Raw genomic sequence first — 27,564 nt, forward strand, 5'->3', positions numbered from 1 at the left:
GTAAAATGTAGTTCACAGGCTATATTAATGTAATTGTCCTCTATCCACTGAGTGATGGAAAGACAGGGGGGAAGACAGTCTGTTTCATCAACATTTCTCATGAAAGCTGTGGCTGTAATGAGATGGCGGCTGCTCTTTGAAACCTCCCAGCAGCCGCTCCCGCTTTGATCTGCACCGGGCCGTCTGCAGGAGTGATGTATTTCATCGGTGATTGCTCAACACACACTTCACCCCTTCCTACAAACCCATCTAAAGTGGAAAAGAACCTCAAGATTCTCACCTTTCCTCCTCTACCTATTCACCACTCAGGGACTTAAGGACCACATTGCTCCAGCCACTCAAGTACCCTTGTGAAGATGAGTTTAGCCAACTAATGCACACTGTAAAAGTCTGTTGCTATTACCCTAAACTGGCTTTTGAATGTAAGCGATATGCCAACATGCTTTTTTGTGCAAGTGTGTCTGGGTGGCCCAGGAGTTGAGGAAACACTCAGCTGTAACATTCAGTCAGTAAATGAGCACTTCCGAGGAAATCAAATCCTCCAGCTTCTATTGTGTGTTGTCCATTAAACAAGAAATACTCCAGAGTGCTTCTTGGGCTCTGTGTTGAGCCTCTGGGATGTAAAGTAGCAAAGGGGTTAAGTTAGAAAAAGGTTTTCTGGCACACAAACTTATCCTACATGATCTTTGTCTGTGTCCTTTCGGGTTCATCTGGGATATGCTTCACTCACAATCTCATTGCTATTCTGGATCCAGACTTGACATTTCTCTCATTCGTTCCAAATGTGACCGTATCTGATCCAGCCGGTCTGTTGGAGCCACGGCTATAAAGTCCAAGTCAGGTCTGTCGTTTGCTGAAATAAAATCTCCCTCTTTTCATCGTGAGCATGTGAAAAAGCAATTTTGCACAAAAGCGCATCCATTTATCGAACAAAAAGGCCACATGAATCACTTGATAACATTTAGTTTTCATTAGATCTACATGCAGTCCAAATCAATGTAAACGCAAAGACCAAAAAAAAAAAAGTGGAGCAGTAGTTTTAAAGTTCAAGTTGCCTGTTCTCTGATCTGTGGCATGGATCAGAGGAAGCTTGATACCGGTTTGCATCATGACCTTTCCGTCTTGCTGAAATGACGACTGACACAAAATCGTCCAGATTGTTGTGCATCTGTTGGCATTTTAATAATCAAACAACCACATCATAGACAAGGCGTGCACATCAAAGTGCTGGATGCCAACCTGCTGTACTGAGTACAAATTATACACATTCATTCGGTAACTGGTTCATATTTGCTTATCGCACAATGAGGTAAAGATCTGGTAAATTAATGCACACTGCCTGGCCAAAAACAAGTCGCCACCTGGATTTAACTCGTGCCTTTCAAGTGCCTTTCACTGGATAATTTCTGTCTTAAAACCTGGAAGGACAGTGGTGAACCATCATCTTCGAGGAACAGATGTGGTCGGTCACATTGCGTGATGAGTCCACATTTACCCTGTTCCAAAGTGATGGGGGCATCACAGTAAGAAGAGAGGCAGATGAAGTGATGCACTCATCATGCCCAGTGCCTACAAGCCTGTAGGGGTTAAGGTTATGATCTGGGGTTGGTCACGTTTAGTAACGTAATGTTCCCAAAGAATGAGATCAGCTGACTACCTGAATGACCAGCTCTTTCCATCAATGGAGTTTGGAGTTTTTCCTCATTGATGGCATGGGCATGTTCCAAGATGGTAATCCCAGGATTCATGGGGCTTGCATTGTGAATGAGTGGATCAGGCAGTATGAGGCATCATTTTCACACATGGATTGGCCTCCGCAGACTCCAGACCTCAGCCCCATTGAGAATCTTTGGGATGTTCTGGAGAAGACTTTGTGCAGTGGTCCGACTCTTCCATCATCAAAATTAGATTTTAGTGAAAAACTAATGCATCTCTGGTCAGAAATAAATGCTGTGACATTGCAGAAACTTATCAAAGCGATGTCAGAGCGAATGAGTGTCATACTCAAAGCTGAAGGCAGTCCAACAAAATATAAGAGTGTGCGACAGTGTTTTTTGCCAGGCAGTGTAGTATTTCCAGTATTTTTTCAATCCTTTATTCCAACAAATAGTATTGTAGGCTTCTAATCTTGACACTAAGATCATAATATATATACAGTACCGTTCAAAAGTTTGGGGTCACCCAGACAATTTCATGTTTTCCATGAAAACTCACACTTTTATTCATGTGCTAACATAATTGCACAAGGGTTTTCTTATCATTCATCAGCCTTTCAACACCATTAACTAACACAATGTAGCATTAGAACACAGGAGTGATGGTTGCTGGAAATGTTCCTCTGTACGTCTATGTAGATATTCCATTAAAAATCAGTCATTTCCAGCTAGAATAGTCATTTACCACATTAATAATGTCTAGACTGTAATTCTGATTAATTTAATGTTATCTTCATTGAAAAAAATGCTTTCCTTTCAAAAATAAGGACGTTTCAAAGTGACCCCAAACTTTTAAATGGTACATGTATACATATTGAAAGGTGGCATATAAAATGGTACTCTGTGCATAAAAATGACCATTGGAATGTACAGTGGCTGCATTGTTTTTAGTGTATGTATTTGAATTTGAAATGTTTGGACAAATAAACCCATGTGGGGTGTGCTTGGGTTCTTATATTCAGTGCACCATTCATCCAAACCTAAAAAGGATTTCAAGTAACAAATGATCAATGTTTAGTGCTTTAGAGAGGAATTTAGTTCAGTTTTATTTATATAGCACAAAATCATAACATAAGTCATCTCAAAAGTCTTTACATGTTAAGGTCAAGACCTTTAAATACAGAAAGACGCCCAACAATTCCCTTTGTGAAAGCAGTTAGTGACAGCGGGGAAGAATAAAAACCCATTTAATAGGAAGAAACCTCTGACAGCCGCAAACTGAGGGAGGGCGACTGTCTGCCTCGACTGCATCGGTGTAGATCATTTGCAGGATTTTTTATTACAAGACATGAAGCAGAATATTTTGCCTTTGCTACACGTGAAATTATGCTGAATTATTACTGACAAGAAATGAAAAAAAACAGAAACTGACTAAAAATAAAAGATGTGTCAAAACACAGCAAAGTAACCAACACACCACATCCATCATCTTTGACACAATATCAGAGCAGTGTTTAAGTTCACAGTGCCGCAGATTCAAAAGCTCATAAAACAATGCCCCCCATGACACATATACACCAACGCAAGCACAGAAAATGTGTGCAAAACCTACATTGTCAAAATTTTCGAATCATTTTTGTCTCTTTTGCTCATAGAAGAAAATCTTATGGAACACAAGACTTTTCTAGGATTGTTTTTTTTCTTATGTGGACAGAAGGCATGGCACATTCCTCGGAAAGGTATTGGTTTTGAAAAGGAAATGCATGGACGAGCCGAGTTTAATTTATTTCTCGCTCAGGGCGTGTGATGTGCTTTTGATTGACCATCAGTCTGGACGATTACTGCCAAATCAAGATCAGGGTAAATTGATGTCTCCTTGCAGGGCAAAAGCAGAGTTTGTTTTGTTGTTGTTGTTGCATACACATCAGGGATGCATGCTCATCTCAAACCAGGGAGGGTGACTTTGACAGCACACCAGAGGGCTCTCTGAAGACCGAGAGAATAAACGAGAAAATGTGATCGTGGTAAACGAGAGAAAAGCCCGCAAAGGTGGCAGAGGCCAGGAAAGGCAGGGAAATCTGTGAATAGCAAAAACTGTACGGAGGAGTAAATATAAAGAGCTTTCCTCTGAGGCACTTCATGCAATCGTCCCTGTCATATCCTGCTTTGCTTGCCTGTCACAAAAACAAGGTTAGCTGCTTTCCCGGCGTAGTGGCCCCCTTTCTGTGGCAGATACAAAATGTTTTATTAAAACCTGTCTGTTTGGAAAATGTCACGTCTTGCTGCGAAAAGAGGAACAAAAGATAGATGAAAAATAACACCGGAGGCTGACAAGCCATGAGTGACGAGAAGTTCCAGCGCAGAAATTAATTCTAAACAACAGGTTCCCGCAGAAGTGACCCGCGCTCATGAGACAGATCAGTCACCTTGATATTCTTCACAATGAACGCACCCTGCTGAATTTCCCAGTGAGGTCTTGTTGGGTTTAGATCCAATCTGCCAGTCTGTTTATGAAAGAAAGTGCCCCAGATCCATAGAAAAGCAGCAAAAGATGTCAGAGGGAGCTGTGATCTGATTGTCGATATGGGGAGCGGAAGATGAAACAGGGTTAAAATCTTGTTTGTCAAATGTCTGTGTGCAGAGGCTTTGTACTTTGTGTTGCAGCAGCGGGCTTGTTGGTGTACAAGCAAGACTGACTGCTTACGCACGATTTCCACAGGAAGTTAATGCTTTCGATATATAAATTAGAAGTCTGCAAACACTCTGAATTGACCCAGTTAAGTACCAGAGTATAGATTCGACACCTGATGTCCCAATTTCCAAATGCACCAGATGTTCGGGTGCGTTGCACTCAGGGACATGAGGAACAAGATCAAACTGGGAAGCTGTCAATTACTTCCACACAAGTCCATTTTTTTGAGGAAATAATCCATCTGTCAAGTAATAAAAGTTTGCTTTTGGAATATATAATGTATTTATGTAAGAAAGTATTTAACATTTCAAAGTACCTGTTTCCCTCAGGCTGTAATTCTGTGATAATTGCCACCCAGACCTCCTTGGGGGGCCGAGAACTCACACATGCATATGTATGCGAAGGCCCTTTTTGGTGCTCACACCCACCAGACCATCCACCGACACGCTGGAGAATCTCAAGAGGGAAACAGCAGAGTGCAGCCGAACGCCTACAGAGTCTGCTGCAGCCGAGGCGCTGTCTGTTTAGCCAGACGGAGCAGAAAGCTGAGAGTTCCTCCAGCAGAGAGGCAACCTTGTTATCCAGTGGCCGAAAAAGTAAGATCCACTGCGCAGTAGCAGGCGAGTAACGTCTAGTTATCCCCCTGAGGGCTCACATGCACCACACACAAAAACAACAAAAAAAAGAACCACACAATCCCACCTTCGTCTTATTCACTGGGTCAATATATCGGGGGATTAATATAACCCAAGAAGACAGTCCAGGGAAAGCTGGGGACCAGAGCGAGACACGTGTTCCAGGATTGGCAGTCCTGGTGGGGTTAAAGCAGCTGAACACACACACACACACACACACACACACACTGCTTCACTAGCTGTGGTGGAGAGTGTGATGAGCAGCAGAGACAGAGGGAGCATATTATGAAGCTTTGTGGAGTAATATCAGAAAAGGGTGCCCTCTTCAATCACACAGATCCAGAGGCTAAGTCTGTCATGTAATTAGATGCTCTTTCATTCTCGCTTCCTTCTGTCTCATCTATTTTTTTCCTTCTCACTCTTGCATACTCAATGAAACACACACGCTCCCCGTACAAAGCAGTATTTTCAAATAGAAGGCTGTACATTAATAATAAGAAGCCCACTGCATTTGTATGAGCATTACGCTCACACATTAATGGGACCTCGGTTCGCCTTGCAGTGTGTCGGAGGGCAGTGCCCCCCTCTGTGTAACGTGACAGGCGTGACTGCTGAAATGTCACCCGGATCACAGCAGGGACGAGCGCATACATGGAGGGACGGGAAAAGATTTAGGGAAATTAGACGAGGATTGTGGCAGAGATGGAAAAGATACAGAAGGGTGCCGTGGAGGGGTCATACAGAGCGGAGGGAGGGATGGAAAGAGATGGAAGGGAAGAGGTGTAGGGTCAGACAGCGGGATTATTCAGGGAGGGAGGGGGGGACACGAAGGGGTGAGGCAGTTTCCTGGCAGAGCAGACCAAAGGGGAGAAACAGGGTTGGGAGGTGAGCAGGGTTGTTATAATGATATGACGAAAGAAATGGAAAAATGACAAAGGGTGAAAGCCGGAGAGGAAAAGGTGATGCTTTCTAATCCGTATGCACGGTAATTGGCCAAGTGAGTCAATAAATTCATACTGGCTAATCAAAGCATGTGTCTTTATCTGACTGTGAGAAGCGCCGGGGGTATCTGAGCCATCTAGTTTATCTGTACAAAAAAAAAAGGATGAGCTCGGCTGGGGAGGTAAATGCCAGAAAAAGCTGATTATTCCCCTCTGGGAAATAGCCGGCATTCTGTTACTGGAAGAGGTGAGGAAGAAACTGCGTGTGCTCGCCTGCGCTCATGCATGGAGTCTATTTCTGAGCGTGTCGGTGTGTGTATGTGCGCAACGGGCAGCAGACAGTGTGGCCTGTGCAGTTGTGTGATTTACCGTAGCGAGGCCTTTTAGACTTGGGGCAGCTCCTCCATCCTTCCTACACGGCCCTCCCCTGCAGAAATGGCCGTCTATTTCTGAGAAGACGCTGGGATAATAACAGTGGAGGTTCCGGGGAAATAGCTTTGGGTTATTTTTTTGCTTTTGTCTCAGTGCTCTCCAGCAGGCAGGGTTTCTGGAGGCTAGCAGCCTCGTGCTTCCACTTCGTTGTGTGTCTCCCAGTGGTCTAGTTGGCCCTGCTGCTCAGAGATGTACTGCTACTGCATGTGTGTGAGTGGGTGTGCAGGGATCTGATGGCAGTGTTGGGCACTGGTTGGTTACATAAAAAACATGATCAATTACTCATTACATCTTGCTAATTGAAAAATTAATTAGTAATTGCTCTTCCTCACTGCATTACTTATTCCTCCGTACCCTCGGCATCGACATGTCATATATTCCGTATTTAACACGTGTAAAATACAAAACAAGTCGTCGTAGTTTTGGCAGCAATTAGGAAGTTGTCACTGAAGAACAACAGCTTCCTTCACCTTGACCTTAGAATGTGCCTATCATACATCATCATTACATTCAAGCATCAAAAAGTGATCCTAAAGGTTGTTTGATCTCTTATGCTGCTGATTTTTTTTCATTCAAAGAGATCCCTAAAAGAATGAAAATGAAAATATAGGAGCAAGCAACAGCTACATTTCTTTAACCCTTAGATGCATAAGTGAGTGACAAATCACCTGGTGAGGTCATTTTCTTGTAATATCTTCGTAAAGAAAAGTTTTCAGCATTTCGTATTCCAGCTATACCTCAAAAAACATCTATTTGGTGTCATTCCATTTAAAATGTTAAGCTACATTTTATACTTTTAAAGAAGCTATAATATTTAAACAACTACCCCAAGCTCTTTATCACTGATTATGTCGTGCACGAGGTGATGAAGTGTGTACATTTGGTGGGGCAGAGAGCAGCAACAGTTAAAGGAAAAGAGTGGGAAAATGTCGTCAAAGTGGATGTTGATATTCTTTTGTTGCTGTTCTGTGTAAGATTCTTCTTTTTTAAGCATCAAAATGTTAAAAAAAATCTGTTGTAAAGTGAAAAGTAAACATATTTTAAACATGAAATCATTCTTGTGTGGACAAAAATAGAATACAAACAATAATACAAATGATTATTCTACCCCAAAATGACAAAAATGACATAAAAACACATTGATTCTTATGCAGGTCATTTTTGACCCACTTATGGAAGCGTGTAGGGTCCAGTCAGGACTGTTATTTACAAAGAAAACTTGCCTGTCTGTGTGGATGAAAAAGGATTTTTTTTACAAGATTAAAAAAAGATTATTTAAGGTATTCCAAACCACAAACAAACAAGGCAGCCAGAAATTGCCCCTCTCTTTAGTCACTTTATATGAATTAAATGAATGGCCAATGCAGTTGTATTGATAAATATTGATTTGGTTACTTTTTGTTTCATTTCTGCCCAATTTTCCCAGCTCAAATTTTTTAAACAAAATGCAATTTTGGTATACCAGTATTGAGAAATATAGCTGCAGCTTCACAAACAAAAATGTTTATTTCTTGCCTGGCCTTCTGACCTACTGTGCTGAAGTTTGGAGGAAATGCCTTTAAGACAAACATCCAGTCAATTTTCATTTTACAGAAAAGAGCCATAAGAATAATCAGTCAAAAAAAGTATAGAGAGGCAACAAACCCTTTATTCATGAGTTAAAATGGTTGAATTTTCATGACATAGTTGATAATAGTATTCTGCAAAGTGTGTGTAAAGCTCACACAGAAACTTTACCAGTCAATGTCCAGAAAAGATTTGCAAAAAGAAAAAGTAACAGAGATCTTCATAAAACCAAGATTTAGGACCAAATTAATGGAAAGTTGCATCTCTGTGAATTTATGGAACAATCCAGACTTATCTTAATCACAGGTAAGAACAAAACAATGTAATTAAAACCTGCATATTATTAAAATACAAAGAAATGAATTGAGAATATCATAGTGTTTGTTATGAGAGAAAAATCTGATAGGAATGAGAGTGGATGTGCAGGCCTCTCAGACATTATAGTCATTTTATTTTATTATTTGTTTGTAATGCTCATTGTAAACTGATTGTTATAAAGGGGCATATTACAAAAGTTTATTCTTCTTTCTGCTCCCTTTCATTCAGAAGTTGGAGGCTTTTTTCATGTACTGTACGGAATTGCTTTTTTTTTGCTGTCATTGAATGAGATAAATTCAACTAATTAACCTTTGCCAAGTATTTTTCCTTCTCCAGTCAATAGTAACCTATAACATCCTTATCTGCATCCGTCTGCAAACGAATCGGCTACAACAGTGCAAACTGTAGAGTTTTACCCAGATAAGGAGCCAGGTTTTCTGACAGTCTCTCCAGGGAGGCATTGATTGTGTTGGATTGGGTCGTTTACATGAGAACTGCTAAAAATATTTGCGTGTCAAAGAAAGAGATATATAATGAGAAATACAATGCCTGGTTTTGCTCCCAACTGTGTACAACTGATCAATCACAGAAAAAAGATGGTGTGAAAGTTTGATCCACTCTTTCAGTAAATTACATATAATGGGCATACTGTCAATCCCTTATCGGTTAAAGCTGGGATAGACAGTAATTTTTTGGTATTATTCTGCAAAAACTTCATTCTGATCTTTTAGCACATTGTAATTTAAGTGATTTGAGAGAAAGTTAGACTTGTGCACCTCTTTTAGATTTAATTTCCAGCCGAAACTCTATCCTGGGATGGGGCATTTCAGCCAATCACAAATGCCTTTGCCCAGAGCGGATAAGATAAAATAAAGGGCCAAAAAGTCCACAGTTAGAGCCACAGTGGTGGTGCATTGGATTAGATGGACTTTCACTGAGGAGAGCAGAATTTCAATCCTGAGTTCATTAACAAATGAATGGTGACTTTTAGCTTGATTAGTTGTGCACATTTGAAGTCTGTGTTTGTGTAGTGGGAAGGGCTTAGCACAGAGAGAGAAGAGCTGCAGAAGGAGGGGTGTGTTTTAAAATTCTCTTTTTTTGTGTTAATTTTTTGCCGTTTGATTATTTCTGCCCACTGCAGCTTTAAAAATAAGAACTATCACTAGAATTCATCTGGCTTGACTGTTACTACTCCTTCCTTTTAGCATTAACTAAAAGTGACTCTCTTGCTGCAACTAGTTACTCTGCCAAGGAAGCAGAGCCTCAACGGAGATAATCGTCTGTCTGTCTGTCTGTTAACAACATTACTCAAAAACGGATGAACAGATTTAGATGAAATTTTCAGGGAAGGTCAGAAATGACACAAGGACCACCTCGTTAGATTTTGGCAGTGATGCGGCTCATATTCTGGATCCATGGATTTGTTGAGGATTTCCTTTTCATTGCAAAATAGCGGCATGGCGTCACTGCAACTATGACAACTAGTGAACACTACAGCAGCTGCCTGCTGACAATCACATGATTGCGATCCTACTACAAATTGACCGTTGCTGACTTATTGGGACTTATCCATTGGAAATGATGCAAGGCAAAAAAAACTGATTAAATTATGGGGGTGTCCCACTGCCTGCTACATGTTTAGTTCACGGAATTCGGTATCTGTACATCACATACACATGCACAACACACGCCTGTGCTCAGCACAAAGTCCTTTTGTTTATGGGTACATCTATTCTGCAGTGCCATGATTTATCCCTCATATTTTTTCAAGATTTCAACAGTCGGAAATGATACGAATGAGCAGCCTTGGCAGAGTACTGCGCTCTCTGAGTGCTTTTCTTCTTCAAAATGCAACAACTTGGCTTCTTTAATCTCTACTGTACTCCAGTGTAGACACACAGAGAAAGCGATGCTTGTGTACAGACACACAGTAGGTCATATCTACATATTTCATGGATACACACCTCTGCTAAGCATGCACACTATTGACCTGTTGCAATAAACATTTTTTTTACTGTACATGAATGTGTGTGGAGGCATCACTAGTGTACTTTGGAAGATGAAAAATGAATGTCATACGGACCCCAGCACATAGAAAGTACAAGAGCCCCAATGATTTTAGCAGATGACATCACATCACTGTAATCCTGGCTTCTCTCCACCAGCTCCCTTCATGTTTTTATCATTTGAGATTTTATTGATCACTTTTAAAGCACATCTGCCCCCAAGCTAAACAGCAGAGATGGTGGCCCCATATGCACCAGTTTACAGCCTTAGATCCTCAGGTGGAGCCCTTTAAAGTCAAGGCTTAAATCTAAAGGTGACTGTGCTTTGGCCATCAGGACCCCTCAGCTTTGGACAGACCTGCCTGAGGACATAAGGCTCATAAAATCAGTGAGTTGTTTCGTCTTAAAACCTATAATTCATAGATGTTTTCTGTGATCGTCTGCCAGGGCTGCACAGTGTGGTACAGTTCCTGCACAGCAAAAGACAGACAGGATCTGTCCCGGGTGGTAAAGGTGGCACAGAGGATCATGGGAACTGAGCTCCTGGACCTGGACTCTGTGTACAGTAAGCTCATGAAGAGAATGCACGGACCATCTGCATGGACGTCAGCCACCCAGGACACCCCTGTTGGTCACCCTGCTATCAGGAAGGAGGTTCTGGGCCATCAGAACACTACCTGAGGAACAGCTTCTTCCCCAGAGCTGTTGCCTCCATTACACCACAACATCTCCTCCCTCCCCCACCCCCCTGCTCTCAAACAGAGACTCACTGATGGACAATAATCATTTTAATGTGCAATAACCATTCATGCCGAGCATTTTACTTGCATCGGACACTTTAAAGCAGACGTTGCACCTCATTGCACTGTTACACTTTTATACTTTTAAAATACTTGTTCTACTTACTTGTATATATATATATAGATATAGATATATATATAGATATAGATATATATAATACTTCTGTAAAGCTGTTTGTTGTTTTGTTATACTATGTTGTTTTTGTTTTTGTTTTTGGAAGTGCCAACAAAGTTTCATTGCAGAAATGCATTGACAGTAAATACCCTTGAATCCTTGAATGTTGCATTTTATTGCTTGTTATGAAGTTATGTGAGTCATTATATTGAAATTTTGTGTTTGGTACTTTCATACCTTTAGTCTCCTTTTTTTGTCTTGATTTGCCTGGCCTTGCTGTCTGGCTTCCTGTTGCCTTTTGTTTATCCTGCTTTTGATTTGTCCTTCAAATCACATTGTAAACCCTTGTTTTTCAATGTGCTGTATAAAGCTATTATCCTCATCATAATTATTATCTGACATCTGTAAATTGTGACTCAGTGAATGGGTGGAAGGTTTTGATGCTATCTACGCAGCCGGCATGAAGTTTGAACAGAGCATAAATCCAGCTTAACTCCTTATCAAGTAATGCAAAAGCACTGCGTGGCACTGTCTGCGCTGGTGTATGTATGTGCACATACTCTGTGTGTGAGCGTGTTCTTTCATCTCTTCTACACATCATTTTTAATTTATTTTCTTCACAGGTGTGATTTTCCTGTACATTACTAACATGTACGTGTGTGTGTGCAAGAACAGGAACTACCAGTGGTTCTGAGGGATTGTGGTGTTGCACAGAGTGTGAAGCAGCAGCAGCAGTTGTTCTCTGTCACCTGGCTGCTAGACTCTGTCCTGCTGAGACTAACTAGAGGTGAGACCTCTTGGTGCACTGGTTTATCCAGGCCACAACTATGCAGCCTGGGTCTGACAATCTCACTAATACCGGCACAGCACTGCCGGGGAACCAGAGAGGGCACAGGAACAAACACATCTACGGCACATGCACGCACACATGCACACACCTAAACAAAAGCACTGGCGGTAAAAAAGTTTATCTCAACTTCCCTTGTTAAGGATTAGGATGATTCTGTCTCTCATCCCTCTTCTTTCTCTCTTTGGCTCTCAGAGGGGGGAGCAGCGTAGCTCTGAGGCAGCACCGCAGATAGTAAATTTAGTTTAAGTCTCTGCAGAGTGAAGAGACAGAGTATTTTTCTAATACCTCGCTACCTTTCTCTGTGCTCGAAAACATACCAAGTCAGCAGTTTTATAAATGCACTAGGGCAGGCCTTGACGACGCTCGTCTGGAATAAGAACACTCCTGTGCTGAGGGATAAACACAGACCTTGAGTATTTTAAGGCAGCATTCGCACAGCGATAAGGGAACGGATTGCCTTGGAATGAAGTGTTGCTTTTGTGACACTTTACAACAATTTACAACATGTTTATTGGGATTTTTACAAAGCAGGTGGTTTAAAATCTGTCTCAAGCAACAGAAACCAAATTGTTAACCACAGAGCCTTCTGTGAGCCGTGCATTGCAAGCATGCTGTGTTGCATTGAACTTTTTTTGTTCAATTCTACGCAAAAGTATTTAAAAAAATAATCCTACACAGATTTTTTTTAAAAAAAAAAGATGATTGGAAAATGGATCACAAGACAGTTCCAAACTGAACTGAGTGTGGCAGCAAATAGAAAGCTGTATGCATTTTAAAGCATACATGAGATCATTGAAGCACAGGGACAAACAGACAGAAAATACATTGTGCAAAGTGGGACAAAAATTACCTATCAATACTGAAGGAAAACTGAGGAGGCACACTGAGACCATCTGAACTCAATTGGTTTAAAGAGAACACAGTGAACCGTATGATCCACACAGTTCACTTGAAACTGATTGTGGCAGTTTGTGACTTTGTCATTTCATTCTTTCTGCTCAATCATGTCTCCACTTTGATACTTCTTTTCCTACTTCTTAAAGCTTTGGCTCAATGGAATAACAAGCTATATAAACAACTAACATGGATAAAATGGATAAAGATGTAAAGGCATTATGGAGGATGTTTTTTTGTTTAATTTGCCTGATTCACATAAAATGAATATACTGACCTTTAGTGGACTTGCATGTATGGTCTCTAAAAGAATAAAAAATTAAAAAAAATAACTGTGGACATGGCAGGACCTGAAAAACATCAGCCAATCAATGCGCTCAGACCGAGGCGTTTGGTTTGCTCCCTTTCCTGTCAATCAAAAATCTTCCGGCTCAGGCCTAGTTACGTAGATTACGTACGCCTTGGACTTACGTGTTTTCTGTATGTGTTGCTTTGGTATAGCTTCGTAGTTAGCTGGCGACTTGTTTTGCTCATCTTTTTTAACATAATGGCAGATAAAGATCCAGGGGGACCCAGCCGTAAAAGACAACTTCACGAGTGCTACTTAAGTTTCTGGAGGGGGGCGTTTCTTCGTAAATGTTAAGAGGGGGGAGGTTAGAGGGGGGTGAGGGAGAGGTTGTATGTGCGCATGCGCATGCTACGTTCAAAGTCGTAGGAAATTAAATCTCCTCTAATGCCTTTAAAGGAAAAATCTAATTAAAGGAATGGACATACATGGCAAATACAGATACTTCCACTATGTTGCACTGCATAGTACAGGGTGTCCCTTAATTCTAGACACATAGGAAATCTCATTAACTATGTATTTTTTGTCTGCACAGATTAAATACAGTTATTATATTAAACATATGTTTGATTAATTGTCAAATATATACTGAATTCAATATACTAAAAAATAATTTATCAAATAAAATGTTGTTAAAAATGTAACTCTTTGAAAATACGTATTATTACTCCGGCAAGGAACGGCTGAGTTTTGTGACGATCAGTGTCTGTCCATCTGTCTGTGTGCACCATTACTCAAAAACAGACTAACAGATTTGGATGAAATTTTCAGGGAAGATCAGAAATGACACAAGGACCACCTGATTAGATTTTGACAGTGATGCGGCTTATAGTCTGGATCCATGAATTTGTAAAGATTTCTGTATCATTGCAAGACAGCAGCACGGTGTCATGTCTGCTGCCTGCTGACAATCACATGAGTGTGATCCTACTAAATATCAACTACTGCAGACTCATCGGGACTGCGCTGTTAGAAATAGCACAAGGAACAAATGGTTAAATTGTGGGGGTGTTTCCCATCAATTCCTGCTGCCCACTACATATTTAGGTCAAGCGATTTATAACATAATGTACACATGCACAATACACTCCTGTGCTCACCGCAAGATAATTTTGTTTGTGGATAGATCTATGTTAAATGGCCACACTCTATGGTGCCGTGATTTCTGCTTTAACTTATTTCAAGAATTCAGCTGTCGGAAATGATACAACAACTGAGCAGCCTTCCTAGGTGTCCAAACTTCAGGGACACCTTGTACAACTGAGCAAACAATATCCAGTCATGCTCTGAGGCAGTTATGAAAATGATAAACTGACTGAGAAGATAATGATTTCATATCAAGATGGCAAGAGGAAAAGATCTGTATGACTTTTAAAGAGGGTTCATTGTTGGGGTACAAAAGGTCAGAGCTAACTAAAGTGACATCTGCGTTTAGATCTATGGGACAAACATCAGTAAATATGGTTGAAAACTGCGGTTTGCTCCTTCATTTTGTGATTTAACAGAAGCAACTAAAGAGCAACTTTTTCTCAGGTGACTCAGAATGTCAGTGCAGGATGTGATCAGACCGTCAGTATGGACTGTTGACAGTTACATAAAGAGGAATATTAGGGTTGTACCGCTTAAACCCTTTATTACAAAGATGAAGACATTTGGTATGGTTTGAGTCCACCTGTCGCCTCAGAAGGAAAGGTCACAACAAATCAATACAAAGCTGTTCTGAGGGATCCTTTAATCCTTAGATGAAACAGTTCTAGATGGGAGTGGTCGTCACTGTTCCATCCAAAGGGCATGAGGGGTCACTGAATGGTTTGATGAAAATGATATGACATGACCTCCACAGTCACCAGATCTCAACCCATTTGAAGACTGATGACAGATGTTGGAATCAAGTGTTAGACATCACTTTCCATCACCATCATTAAGTCACCCAGTGAGGGAATATGTTTTCGTAAAAATGGTGTCTGTCCCTCGAGCAAAGTTGGAGATAATTGGCGAATCAAGACCAAGATGCATTGAGTCTATTCTGGCAGCACGCTTTGACCCAACACATTATTGTTTTTTCTTTTAGTATTCCACCTGTATGTATAGCTGACGTGTGTTAATAATGTTAAATTGGAATTCAATCATTGTCTATTCCCTGATGAAATAAGTGGCTTCATTTAACTGTGGCTGTTTTTTCAAAGTCAGGCAGAGCACTTGAGTTAAAAGGAAATTCCACCAGTTTTACACATCAGGCTTAGTTTATGGAATATTTCACCACTGACAGGAGGATTGACAGCACTGTCATGTGAGGTCAGTTAAGATTGGATGACAGGTGAGGAAAGTGGTTCGTTAACATAACATAAACACCGAAAGAAAGTCTTAAAATAGGGACAGCTCTCAGCTTGCAGCTTCATAATGTGGCTCTGACTTGTCTTCAAGTCTGAGAAACTAACGATGATGATGCCATGGCGACGTCACTAAGGTTATTTTGGTCGGGAGATAAAAAGCAAATTATAGCAGAGCTCTTGCCTTGCAAACTACAGTAGGGGGCTGCTGTTCGAAAGACTATAGGCAGAAACAATGGAATGAAAAGGTGCCAAAGATGTCTGAAGCTTTTTCATTTTATGGAAGTGCAGTACGAGACTGGTATGGTATTGTTTTATGTAAAATCATTATACCTTAAAAAAAATTTGAACTTACAAGAAAAATGTACTCAGCATGAGGAAAAAAAACTTCCTTAGAATGACAGTAATTGCTGTTTGGTGCTTCCATCTTAGCTGACAGTGAATGTGTAAACACTTATTGTGTCTCCTTCCCAGAAAAGACGAGAAAGCAAAAATATATTTACTTTAATTTCATCTCACCAACACCTCCTGAAAAAGAGACAATCTAAAGTCAACATCTGTTGAGTTATTTCTGTGTTTTGACAGTGACATACAAAGATAGGCAGTCATTTTCTAAGAAATGTTTGAAAGGGATTTCTAAAGAGTGCATATTTTAAGCTGATCTTTATTTTTATGCTTGTACCATGTCTTTACTTTGACTGTCAAAAATGGCTTTCATACAACTATTATTTTTGCAGTAATTTTATCTTGACAAGTCATTTATTTTTCTGTTGAGTCTTTTTTCAATTGGGGATAAATCGAGTATGGAACACAGCGAGAATAATTTAGCTTATTTCCAAAGCATGAGAACAGTTTTGGGAAATCATATCTCATTTCTTTGTTGTTTTTACATTGTTAAAAGTTACCAACAGTTCCAGAAGTAAATAAGTCAAAGGCAGCTTCACAGAGAGACTTTCTGAGACAGATACAAAGCTTCTTCCATTTCTTTCCAATCAGGTTCAGGAGGAAAAGGACAATAGATCTTGCTGTTTCTTTGTTTTTCACTGAATGTCCTGACAACATGCTACAACAGTACATGCCATTAGATGGAAAACTCTTGCACTGTGTCAGTTAAAGTCATTTGGAACAGCAAAAGTGATTAAAAATACTGCAGCGTGGTTGTGGTGGTTACAATGCACAACCCACAGCTGAATTAATCAAGTGGTGCTACTGTTTTTCCAAACTGATAACAGGTACAATGAAGAGTGAATCTTGAATTATAATTTTAACAGATATATCTCGGTGTTCATCAACAAAAGCACCTCTTTATAATCCCCCTGTTATACTGTTGACTCATCTGTTCCTTTAAGCAAACTCCCATCTGGATTGTTCCAGTGTTTTCTTCTCCTCGCTCCTTAGAAGGCTGCTATATATAGATGGAGACTGCAGTAAAGGTAGAGAAAGGAAACTTTTTAATAAAGTCAGTGAAGTGCTCCAATGAGGATATAATTACAACCAATGCTGTTGTTCAGTGACAATGCAGGATACAGTATTTACCTCCTGTCACAAAATTCCAATTATTGTTTGCATCTTTACTAACTGTTACCTTGCTGCTTCCTAGCCTGAACCAAAATGACATTTGAAAAAAAAAAAAAAAAAGGTTGGCAGCAAACTGTGCAGTCCAGAGTTTTGTAGAGTCACTCATTTGAATTTCTTGCCTGGCAGGAGTGCTTGGCAGACTTGGCAGTATTTGTTTTACTGTCATTGGGCAACAATTATTTTATAACCTTTCAGAATGTTGTAATTCAAATGGTCTGAGTGGAAGCTAGACTTCTTCACCTCAGGTCTTCAGAGTGTGGACGTTGTTCCTGTTTTCTGCAGATGCACAAGCACGTCTCCTCAGGTGGTGGACAGCCTAGTTCAATTGCTGAAAATTTTGCAGGAAAAGTTTCTATTCCGGTGTTTGCAGCAGCACTGCAAAGCAACTAAAGAAAAGAACAATGGAAAAAAGAAAACCTAAAAGAGACTCAGCGATGCTTGAACAGCATTTACTAGATTCTGAGCTACTAATTTAATTTTCCTCTAATATCTAAATCTGTTGTTGTGGTTGATGGTTGAAGTTGTGCAGGTTAAATGTTGCTCACAGTTTCCGCCATCCATAGCCAAAAAACTGACAACTGCGGCTGCGACAAATTCAGTTTCAACAGACACAGTTTTTCTTTCTATACACTTTTCAGTGGCACATTCCATGTTTAAAGAAAATAAAATTAAATATCCCTCCCATTTTACAACTCTTAGTTGTGTAGTTCCAGGCAGGTGGCTGGGGTGGATGATGGGCACACAAAGTGGAAGATTTATAAGACAAGCTTTTTTTTATCCTTCACCAGAGAAATTAAAAAAAAAAAAAGCATTTTCCAGTGAGGATGGGTTCAAACCCACACATGCCGAGCACAGTGGATTAGCAGCCCATCACCTTAGCCACTCGGCCACCTCATCTGAGTATTTGTGTCTTGTACTTCAAGTCACAACATGACTTTTCATGTTAACATAAAACATAAATCTAGAATATTGCAATGACTTCAAGATAATACTGTATTGGTGGATATTTGGTGAAAAACAGACTAAATATGTATTATAAAATATGTATTAATATTTTGCCAATGTGGGGTAGTGGTTAGCACTTTTGCTTTGCTGCAAGAAGATCCCCGGTTCAAATCCCGGGGTGGGCCTGGGATCTTTCTGCATGGAGTTTGCATGTTCTCCCTGTGCATGCGTGGGTTTTCTCCGGGTACTCTGGCTTCCTCCCACAGTCCAAAAATAGGCTGAGGTTAATTGGTTACTCTAAATTGCCCGTAGGTGTGAATGTGAGTGTGATTGTTTGTCTGTATATGTAGCCCTGCGACAGACTGGCGACCTGTCCAGGGTGTCCCCACTCTAAGTCAGCTGGGATAGGCTCCGGCCCACCTACGACCCTAATGAGGATTAAGCAGAGTATTGATAATGCATAGGTAGTGTGTAGATTATGGAAGGATGGGCAGTTAATCCAAATGACAAATATTCATTTTAAACTAAATTACTCTCATAGTTGTATATACTTTGCATTCATTCCCACAGACAATTTCTGTATTCCTATGTCAGCAGCCTCTGCAGTTCCCATCTCTATCTGTGTCTGTGGGTCCAGACAGACTGTCCACCCTTTACTCACGGATTCAGGCCTTGGTTACAGCTGCTCTGCGTAACAGGGCAAAACAATCTGTGTGGTCTCACCCAACTTTACTCGACGACTTTTCATCACCAAGGTCACATCATTTATGACTTTCTCAGTATAATAATTCCACTCATTTCCAGCTAAGTTCATTTTGCAAATATTTTAGGAAACCACCTTGGAGTCACACCTCCGTCCTGACTCTTTTGAATGAATTTGTATCGAGGGATGTATGTCATTTGAATTAGTTTTGCATTATTTGACCTTGCAGACATCATCGGTGCACACATATACACACATTGTGTTGGTCCGTGCCATATGGCTGTGAATGATCAAAGATCCTATATTTGACTTTGAGATTCCTCCAGAGGAAGGCAGCACTGCGTTTAGAGGAATTCACATTAAAATGTCTCCAGCTGAATCTAATTGCTCCCCAGCTCCCCTCATTTCTTTAAGATGGAGCTCCTGCCATGCTGTTCGTGTGTGGGTATGTGAGTGTGAGGGGGGAAAAGGGGAATCTGGAGAGAGGAAAGAGAGAGAGAGAGGCCCTGAGGAATATTGGCCCTATGGTATGGCGGATATTACATCTCTTAATAAAAGGCTGGGACACAAGGGCTGGGCAGACAAAAATGGAAAGTGAGGAAACAGAAGGAGACAGGAAAATATTCTTCACTTTTAAGATGACTTTGTCTGCTATCATTTGGAAGATAGAAAAGGCCTGTCTAATAAATTAATTAAATATAGTCTGGCAACAACATCAAACACCAAACTGAAGTAAAATGATTAATTAATTGATTACGGAATAAACTGGTGCGCGGATAAGGCAGAGAGTTTCTAATGAAAAGAACTGCTGTTATTTATCACACCAAGGGGCATCTAAAAGATTATTTTCATCTTCAATATCAAAACAGGAGCTGACACATTGAAATGATTAATTCAATAATCTTGCAAATTAATAAATGCCATCACCTCCTTAATGTAAACTTTGGACCAAGTAGCTGTGGGGTTTTTTTCCACTGCCACAACTATTTTTCGAAACCAGGTCACAGGAACATCTGAGGCAAACTGTTTTCATCTGGCAATGAGATCTGATTTTAGAGGAACTCGTAACCTCTCCAGGGTGCAGGTAGATGGTATTGCAGGAGTTTGATCAGTTCAAATCGAATGACTTGCATTTGTATTTGTCTTTTAATTTAAAAAAACAAGAGTCTTTGCAGGTCTTCATAAAAGTGTCCTGCTGAGCTGGAAAATTACAGGAGCGCTGAAAGAAAGTTGCATATATATCATGAACCTCTGGGAATAATATGATGTTTAATCATCTTACATAGCAGTGATTGAGACACATGCTCTTGAATTTGTGCTTCTTGCAGAGACAGTCATTGCACAACCTAAATCAATATTTCCATTGACTCATATGCTACAATTACATCTTCATCCCATTACCTCCATTCATCATGCTGATGATACACCCGGCTGACTGTTGAGGTTCAATAGGACGCAGATACAAAAACATTCACCTGAACGTCATTAAACTATGATGCTGAACATGTCTGCATGCTAGCATGGTAACATTAGCATTTAGCTGTTCGTAAAGATAGCATCTCTGCTGCTAGCTTTTGCATGTGTTCATATTGGAATTAGCACCGAAAGTCCTTCCACAGAAGCCAGAAAAACAACACAATCTGAGGAATATGATTTTGCATTTCAAGCTCACTCAGATCCCAAAACACTGAAAAGCTATTTATAGCCCTATAAGACAACATTTTACGACTCGGCGGCAGTTATATTTATCTTCAATCCAGACTGTCTCCATGTAAGCAGAAAAATGTCATCTACAATACAACTCAGTGCCTTTCATGATGATGTTTCATTGTGCTGTAGCAAAATTTGAGTCAATTATGCTTTTGTGGCGAACAACTTTGCAGTTTTTGTGTTGCCACCATTGCTGCTCTGCTTCATTTAAATGCATGAAAGAGTTGGAATTTTAATGCTGTATTAAACCAATTGTAGTCTTAATTTGTCTGTTTCCTCTTAAAATGCAGCCCTGAACTAGTTCTAGTTTGCATAATGTGATCCAAATGTGAGTTTTATAATACTTAGTTATGACCTCATATATTTTTCAATGTGAAATGTAGCACTAGGTGAATGGTTGGAATGCAAATGCACTGAGCCGTGAGTTTGATACCTGGCAGGGCATTGTTTGCTTCAGGTCATTCACCAAATCTCTATCCACACATTTACTGTCATTCTCCACTGTCTCGATGAAATAAAAGCTCGAAAATGCCCCCTGAAAACCCTCAGACCAATCAGCCATGCATGTGTGAAGAGATAAATCCCGTCCTTCAGCTCACCTGTGTCTCCAATAACTGAATTCCAAAAGTCAGCCCTTGAGTTTTTAATCTCTGAAGCTCGCTCATACATTTCGCTGACACTTCACCATTATTAGGTAATTAGATTTTGAGAAATGATTCCAAATATCTGAAATATGTTACAAGAATGTTTTGCTTGCTGTAATCAAAACCTATTGTCAAGAATGTAATGAGGCAGAACTGCAACAAAGGTTCACACAAACAGACGCACACACATGCCGCAGATGAAAGAAAAAAAACACACACCGATGGGGATCCGGTGTGTCGAGCCTGCCAAGTGCTCACCCATAATTAGGTGGTGATGTAGTGGCTTTTGTTCTCTCTGATTAATTATCAGCAGCTTTCAGAGTATATGGAAACAGCCAATTAACTTTATCCAGGTTCTCATTCAATTACTCAGATGCTACATGCGAAAGGTCAGCAGAGGTTGGGTTTGGTTTGACCGGAGTCAAAAGTAAAGAACACGGAAAGGCACTTTCCAGGCCTGTGAAAGGGCAAAGACGCAATTTTCTAATCCACTTATCATCACTCTGTGCTGTTTCCCCATTTTCCACTCAATCTGCCTGTTACATCAATAATAGGCCGCTTGGAAAACAAGCAGAGGCAGCGCGACATTTTGCACAGTACAGGAATACATCCAGTTAGGTGACATGCTGTCAAAGAAAATTCAGCCCTTGTTTTTTGATGTTAACTTAAAAGCAATTTGTCTGCCTTGAACCAAATTGTATTCTGTGGAGATCAATTCTACACGTCCGGCGCTTCTGAAAACAATAATTAATATGGTAGAGAAAAGCAGGAACACCACAATGGAGGACTTTTAATTTTATTCCGTTAATTTTGTGTCCTGTCACAAACTATTACCCTGCAGAAACCTCTGATTGACTCAAGGAGAGACTCTTCGGTTTCAGCCGTGGAGTTAATTAGATAGATTTACTGCAGGAAGGTGATTGTGGCAGACCAAGATGATCAGACCGCTGTCAGGGTCAGTGGTGGTGTTATTTACGGAGAAGTGTGTGTGCGCTCCGATGTCTGTCAGTGTGGCCACATAGTGCACCAGGTCCCTCATTACCTCCTCTCTCCAATCACAAAGCGGATTTATGGCCGCCGCAGGGAGGCTGTGAAAGCCTTGTAGTGAGGTAGTTAGGTGCTCCAGCACATCCGCAGCCAAACACATCACCTTTATGGTCATTCCCTCCCTGTTCCTACAGAGCCAGCCTTGGTGGGGCTCAATATGCTCAAGAGCAACCATCAAACAGCTTTAATTAAAGCATCCCAGCCAGAGTGGAAGCCGAACAATTTGAGCACTATATATATATATATATATATATATGGAACATTTTCTGCAGAGGATGCATGACAGCGAGCTTAGTTGAAAGAGCTGTTTTTTCAAGGATTATATGCGGCAGCAGATTCTAATGTTAATCTGAAAGTGCAGAATTGCAAATAGAAATGGAATAGACACTGTGGAGTCTCCCATGATAGTCGAGCACTTTGCTGCTGTGTGGGTTACTTATAGAAAGACCTACAAAATAAAGAGACGTCTTCCAATATCAATGGCGAGCTGTATCACAGGTAAATAAAAGCACTTTGATTTAACAAGGTCTCATTGATCCGCTTCGATTGGGCTGAAATTGGCTTGTAAGGTTTAGAGAGTCGAGAGGAAGTCCTCCCAAGCCACGTGTTCATCAATTACAGTGTGTGCACAATAATTGTGCCATATTGATCTCTTCGCCTCATCCACTCTGCTGGCATCCCTGAGGATTTTCAGACGCAAGACTGTCTCTCTCCCTCTCTGTCTGCGTCTACCTCTGGCTCGCTCTTTGGCATCAGACTTGTATTGCACGCTGCCACCTCGGCCCATGCTGTGACATCGCTCTGCCATTTCACTGGATAGTTTGTTTCAGTTGATGAGCCATCCAGCAACCAAATGCTACACAATGACTGGAATGCACATGAGGAAGGTTGAGGGTAGACATCTTGGACCCCTGAAGAGTATTAGTTGGTTTGTGTATTAAGGCTGCACCAATCGGACATTTCAGATCAGTACTGACACCAGTCCTGACCTTGCTAAGTGGGTTGAGCCCTGACAGGACCTATTGGCATTAAGCTGACAGTTCAGTTCTTTGTCAATGTCATTTATCAAATTAAACGGCTTTGCTATCGGTCACAGTTCAATAACACTACATTGCTAACACCATGTACACATTAAGTCTGAGCCTTTCTCTCCATTTTGTGCTCTGTCCAGAGTATAACTGCATTTTATTCCCACTAAAATTTGCATTTCTAAAACAGGCTCTGGAGTGTGTAGATCTGAAAACCCTGGCTTGGTGTCATGAAGTGAATGGAGAAACCAGAACTATGAATTCTGTCATATCACTGATGAAACAGGTGGTGGCAGCAGTGCAGCACGCCATTGTTTTCTTGAAGAGGAAGAAAGACATTCACTATGTTTGCCCTTATTCCAAAACACAATATTCCTTCTAGGTTGCTTACAAGTCTAATGAGAATGAATATTCCACTTATATCTCTGCTTACATGCGGCCGTGCGTGCTCTCATTTTTCAAAGTTTCGCACCAGTGGGGGACTTGTTCTACCATATAATCACAGCCTCCCTGTTTCATTCCAGCAACATCTTGAAAAGGTCGCCATTGCAATATTTGTTCAAATTCAAAAATCTGTCGATATCCAAGTCTTTCATAATGTTTATATAAGGTGTGTTTCTCTCCCCTCAATCAGAAATGTGAATTTTTCTTTTGGCTGTGTTTCTGTCTAACAAACAGCCTTGCAAACTGTTGGCTAGTCAGTTTTGGTGCAATGCCCAGAGCTGGAGCTAGAGACTGTGTGTCACAAACTGCAGTAAAAGATGTGCAGTGTGAATGCAGTGCATCCAACTAATGCTCCCAAAACCTTAATAATATCGGCACATCCTGCTTGTTTTAATCGGAATTACTATATTTGGAATAAGGCCTCATTCAGAATAATCAAAGTATGCTATTTACATGACCATTGTTGAATTTAGAAAACTGTCATATTTAAAACAATAATGTAACATCAATGTGCATGTAAACATAGACACTGATGAAATAGACAACAATGCTTTGCTGACTTGATTTTTGCAGGTAAAGTAGTTTCACTGCTGGTTGTTCTGTGATGAAGCCATAAGTTGCTGTGATCTGTTTGCAGTGAATAATGCATTCAAAATGCTCGGGAGCCACTGCAGAAATGTAAACATTATGCTGTCTTTTCGTAGCTTTACTTTAGTGTGCCCTCAGTACCTGTAACAGGGGAGATACACATTTTTACAATGTATGCAAATAGGAATAGGAATTTGAAAGCAAGCCAGCTTAATGTAAATGTGGTCTCGCTGTTTACTGCGACTACAATTTCTGGCTTTATGTTAAGTTTTACGACTTAATACAAGGAAATATGCTCAAGAAAAGGAGAATGGTGAATTGAGACATATACTGAAAAAGTACTCATATTCTTCAATAAAATAAAAGCAGCATAAACACATATAAATATCTGTAGCTATAGCTGCCAGATACATGTTGTGGTGTAAAAAAGTGCAATATTTTTCTTTTGACTTTGGTTATAAATGGTTTATCATTTAGTAAATGTGTTTTTTTTTCATTCCTTACATAAAGGCAAGACCATGCTATTTACAATCGGAATGCAATAAATGATGTAAGAAGAAAAAAAGAATACATAAAATTTATTAAAAGTGCAAAAATAGATTTGCAACCCTCAGCCCCTTAAAAGAAACAAAAAAAAATCCAGGAACCCAGACATAGACAGTAACTACAACATCAAAATCCTGAGTTTTCTTTTTTTTAAATCATTGGACATGATGAGAAAAAAGGAGCAAAGTAAGTCAAAGAGCTGTTGCCAGATATTTGGTTCATTTGAACCTCAGGTCCAGTTGGAACTTTTGTCTCCTTCTGACAGTGAGAGCAACTACACAAACAATATTGACATGTGGTGATGATGCACACTTATATTGCCAGGCTCATGTTTAGAAATATTTACTGAAACACAAAGACATGTCCACAGCTTCACAACAATAACTACAGGGCAATAATGTAATAGCTACATACCCTACTTAAAATATTTTACAAATACCCACATCCCCAAAAGCAGCATGGCAGTCTGCCCTCACTTCCTTCTCTCCGGAGAGGAAAAGCAACCAAGTTCATGTTTGTTATTACTATCAATTGCTTTGTTTTTTAACCTGTAATTAGGCCCGAGCCCCTGGTCGCCCAAGGCGAAGGGTCTATTGTTTATGCAACACAGACAACGACTAGTCGAGCTCACAGCGCTCAACCACGGACATTCACACACTTAAACACACAAAAATTACAAGTCGAGCGCACAGCACTCGATCACGGACGAGGGCCGACATGTCCACACACACACACCGACATGCATTCACACACACACATGCACAAACACAAAAACACACACACACTCTCACACACACAAAAATGAATCCTTTCAAAATTGGGACTTAAAATTGGCTCTACAGCGCCACCTGCAAAAATCAAAATGCATTGCGTCAATGGGAGCGGAGCCGACTTCAACTTTGTCGTACAGCCAACAAATTTGGCACACACGTGTCTTGTAGGGACAAACAAAAAATATTATTATGAGCCCGCCCTCAGACAAACAGGAAGGCAGCTATTTCGGATTGGAATTTCAAAAATGCTGAATCAGCGTTTTCCAGGACGTCGTACAAAATGTTCGTTTTGATTGCGTGCTTCTCCAAATGAGCTGAAATTTGGTGGACACCATCTACACAAGTAGACAATTAAAAGTTATCCAAATCCTAAAATTTCAATTCACGGTTTCCGCGTGGCAACGCCGCAAAATTGATGTCAAATTTTGCCATTTTTGTGCGTGGTAAATGGCTGCCATTCATACATAACTACTCCAATCCGAACCAAACTTTAAACACTTAATGACGCTTCCTGCCTGGACACATTGACAGTGAAATTTTGACAATTGGCGTTACAGCGCCCCCTACAGAATCAAAATAAAATCTATATAATCTATATACAGCATTATATATATATATAGGCGAAGGGCCTATTGTTTATGCAACACAGACAATGACTAGTCGAGCACGCAGCGCTCGACCACGGACATTCACACAATTAAATACACAAAAATGACAAGTTGAGCGCGCAGCGCTCGGGCACGGACGAGGGCCAACATGTCCACACACACACACACTGACATGCACTCACACACACATGCACAAACAGAAAAACACACACACACTCTCACGCACAAAAATGACTTGTCGAGCACAGAGGCGTCGGGCTTGCAGAGACCTTTCCGAAAATATAAAATATGTGGGCGAAATACGGGCGAAAAAAAAAATTGCATATTGTTTTTGCAAAAAATATTATTTTTCTGTATTTTTAGGCCCGAGCCCCTGGCAGCCCAGGGCGAAGGGCCTATTGTTTATGCCACACAGACAACGACTAGTCGAGCGCGCAGTGCTCGACCACGGACATTTACACGCTCAAACGCACAAAAATGACAAGTCGAGCGCACAGCGCTCGATCAGGGACGAGGACAGACATGTCCACACACACACACACACACACACACACACACACACACACACCGACATGCACTCACACACACACACATGCACAAACACAAAAACACACACACACTCTCACACACAAAAATGACACCTACTCAGCATCTTACTTATCGGCCCCGCCACCTGGTAGATGTCAGAAAGCGGGCAGGAGACAGGAAGACGGAGAGAGAGAGGGCCCCAGTCGTCAGATAAAAGTACGGCATGGACAGCACTGAATGGATTTTCAACACTATATTATGAAGACATATCTCTTCTTTTCCATTCACGCCCCACATGCACTGACACACTGTTCTCTCCGCACACTATCCTCCCCACGGCGTTATCTCTCTCACCCTTTATTACTCTCGCACAAAGCGTTCAGAACAGAGCCTTGCAGATGTTCTCTCCCACAGGCGGCCCGACCACATTCTCACATTTCAGCAAACTAGCCTTATTATCATATTTGGTGTAATTGAATTAGGGAGCAGTTAAATTGGCTAGATTTCCGCAATCAAATAAGCACAATCAAAACTAAACCGCTTTTGACGCTTCCTAATTGAGTTTTTACTCTACAAAACATCCTCCTTGATGTTGTTATAGCCTTTTTGTGTGGTACATACTATTTTTGTCTGGGCGGACGGAAAGCGCAAAGGACAGATTTTTTCATGTTGCAGAATCCACCTGCAGAGATCTGAGTGCTGCTTGATGTTGGGTAGACTGCCAGGAGCGTGATGCCGAACAGGGCAGACATTTGTCTATGAAACCTCTCCTCTGGATGAAGTACAGTCTCCCAGCAAATGAAAGGACTTCTGTCCAGAGTCCAAAAAGAATCCAGCATACA

The sequence above is a fragment of the Acanthochromis polyacanthus genome, chromosome 11 (genome assembly GCF_021347895.1).
Source record: "Acanthochromis polyacanthus isolate Apoly-LR-REF ecotype Palm Island chromosome 11, KAUST_Apoly_ChrSc, whole genome shotgun sequence".
In the NCBI taxonomy this organism is placed as follows: Eukaryota; Metazoa; Chordata; class Actinopteri; family Pomacentridae; genus Acanthochromis; species Acanthochromis polyacanthus.